We start from the raw sequence: 3,175 nt of genomic DNA on the forward strand, positions 1-3,175 counted from the left end.
GTTCAGTTTTGGGCCCCTCACTACAAGAAAGATGTTGCATTGCTGGAACATGTCCAGAGGAGAGCAACCAAGCTGGTGAGGGGTCTGGAACACAAGTCATACAAGAAGCAGCTGATGGAACTGGGGTTATTTAGTCTGGAGAAGAGGAGGCTGAGGGGAGACCTTATCGCCCTCTACAACTACCTGAAAGGAGGCTGTAGTGAGGTGGGCGTTGGTCTCTTCTCCCTGGTGGTGGACGATAGGATGAGGGGGAATGGTTTGAAGCTGCAGGTTTAGGCAGGTTTAGGCTAGACATTAGGAAAAACTTCTTCACTGAAAGGGTTGTCAGGCTCTGGAATGGGCTTCCCACGGAGGTGATAGAGTCCTCCTCCCTGGAGGTATTTAAAAGAAGGGTAGATGAGGTGCTTAGGGACATGGTTTAGTGGTGGGATGTCAGGGTTAGGTTAAAGGTTGGACTCGATGGTCTTTTCCAACCAAAGTGATTCTATGATTCTATGATTTTCAATCCTGTCTTCACTACTGCTTCCAACGGTAGTGTGATTTCATCCAAAGAGCTTGTAGGATAAAAACCAATGTCTACAAAGAAGACAACCCAAAGAGTGGATTTTTTTTCTACCAGTGGAATGACAGTAGTCTCTCCAAGTCTCTTAATCTTTTAGAGGTATGCCTGACTGGTCCTGGCTCAGTAATTAATTAAATGTTTGGTGCTGGAGTCAGGAAAGAGAAATAAGACTGTCTTATATGCAACTGCCTCCTCTTCACACCATTTCAGACCCTACTTCTCCTAAGGAATAGCCTTAAGTTGCCACCTCATTTTTCACCATGCTCATCACCCATTCTAATGACTGATGGCTGGCCACTGCTGACCTAGTCTGGATTAGAAAGGGCAATCAGAAGGTGTGTACAACGACAAGTATACAACAGATCGTGGGATATAATTATCCTTTAGCAATAAAGCAGCGTTTGAACCTTCACAACTGTGTTAACACTGTAAGATCATCTTCACTGTGTCCTGAAGTAGCTGATGCAAAAGCTGAGCTGACTTTCTCGGAGAGAGAGACTGAAAATACAGCATGGAAAGGAAATTCTCATTTGTGATCACAAATTTGTAACTGCATTTTTTAGAGAAGGAGAAAATAAGCAAGCCTTGTTTGCTGTTACCAAGCATTTACTGACTGCCAGGACCATAGCTGGCAACATACCATCTCTGGAATTTAATGACTTTAGCACATTCAAACAGCACAAAAATAGTGATTGATTAGAAAAAAGACTTTAAAACATTTGATTGCTTAGGTGATAATGGCAGAGAGGAGTGGAAGTTTTGGAAGTGTTCATCCACCAAAACGGGAGAGGGATTGATCAGGTTGGGTGCTGAGGTATTACTGGTGGCGATGGGATGAAATTGAGTGCAGGACCAGAAGCAGCAAAAGTGTGGATATCCTATGCTTTTGTTTCTTTTTATCACTATATGTATTCTGAAAATTTGTCGAAAGTATCAAATTTAGAAAGAGCTAACATTTTTGCTAAACACTCTTTACATTGAAGCACAACTAAAGTTATGGGTTCTATAGGTTAGTGAAAGATGAGACTCTTTCAAAATACCTTATCTCAAAGCAGGTGAAGCGAGCTTGTGAGCAAATCCTTCTTACAAAGGACTCTGTTTGACAATCTTCCCAGCAGTCAAAAAGGAAAAGACATAACCTAGCAAGTTCACAGATATTTAGACTTTTTATAGTGGCTGGTCTAATGACCTCTTTCACCAAAGTTTGGGCAGGAGACTGAGAAGAAAGAACCCATCTACATCATACAAAGAGTACGAATGAAATTGAAAAAATTTAATGATGTTTCTGTAAAGCTTAGAGAAATAAAAATTACAGATGTGTTCAAACTGAAACCCTAGATTCAAAACAGTCTGAGCTTCAAGGCAGTGCAATTCTGTATACAGACATTGTGGCTCGGGTTTTTCTCTACAGGAAAGGTTCAGGGGTCACTGAAGAGAAGAGTCCAAAACATGATGATATGTTTCAGTTCCTTCTGTGGTCACTACTTCATTCTATAAAGTTTCCAATCCTCTAAAGCTAAAGCAGGACATTGCTATTTAGGGAACTAGAACTCACTGTAGCCCTGGAAGCGCATTTTTGCATCATAGTTTTACCATTTTATTTTTGTTCTCACTTCAAAAACTCATGGCCTTAAAAGCAGAATAGGGCAGTGAAGACTCCCTTTTCTTCTTTTGTTGCATCTGGAATGCTCAGGAGTAAATAACAATTACTTGAGGTTACATTATTTGGTCCGTTTAGGTTTAATATTATATTTATGGTCATTAGCAGCTATCCAGAGTTTCAAAATGTAGAATTTGAGCTGAGCTGATGCCTTTTAAGCTATCAGACACATTACAGGATCACACCATATTTAATTTCTGACTCAAATGCCCTGCAAGTGTAATGGACAGGTCCATGCATGCTACATTTCCGCTGTTGTGCTCAGTCCCTGGTTCTGACCGTAAAGTGTGACTCACTAAAATGTAAGAAAGTCCCAGCTGAGACAGGCCAGTAGTCCATCTAGCTCAGTGTTTGTCCCCAGTGAAGACAAGAAAATGCTGGATTTGCTTTTTGCCATCTATTTTCCCCCTGCACCCCCCCAGCAGTGCCTGAAATAGTGGAACTAGGCATACTAGAGGGTGCGTGCCTACCTCTTCTCTTTAGGGGAACCTGTTTAAAGACCATGAAATTGTGGAATCCTTTTTTGAACCTGCCAGAATTGTCTACTCCACAGACACCTGTGGCAGCAAATTTCACTTCACTATCTGCCATAAAGGAGCACTTTGTATTATCTGTTTTAAGCAGGTATCTTAATATTTTTAATGAATCTCCGTGGAATTAAAAATACTATTTGCATACAGGAATTCTCCTAAATAAATGCTTGCTGTCAGGCAGTGGGAGTCAGGAGCTTCTGAGGTGAAGACTGGTGCCTGTGAATTTACAGCTAATTTGATACAGGTACCTATGCAAATCACCATAAATTTTCTTTTGTTACAGTGTAGCTCAATGATTTGTGGGAATTGAACTCAGAAAGTGACCAGAACAACCACAGTGAATGTGTTTAAACATTCAATGCTTAGTCAGTCCTTATCTGTGCTTCAAAAATAGTTGGTTATTAGTAATAATAATGAACA

Source organism: Egretta garzetta, unplaced genomic scaffold (genome assembly GCF_000687185.1).
Source record: "Egretta garzetta isolate BGI_Z169 unplaced genomic scaffold, ASM68718v1 scaffold507, whole genome shotgun sequence".
Lineage (NCBI taxonomy): Eukaryota > Metazoa > Chordata > Aves > Pelecaniformes > Ardeidae > Egretta > Egretta garzetta.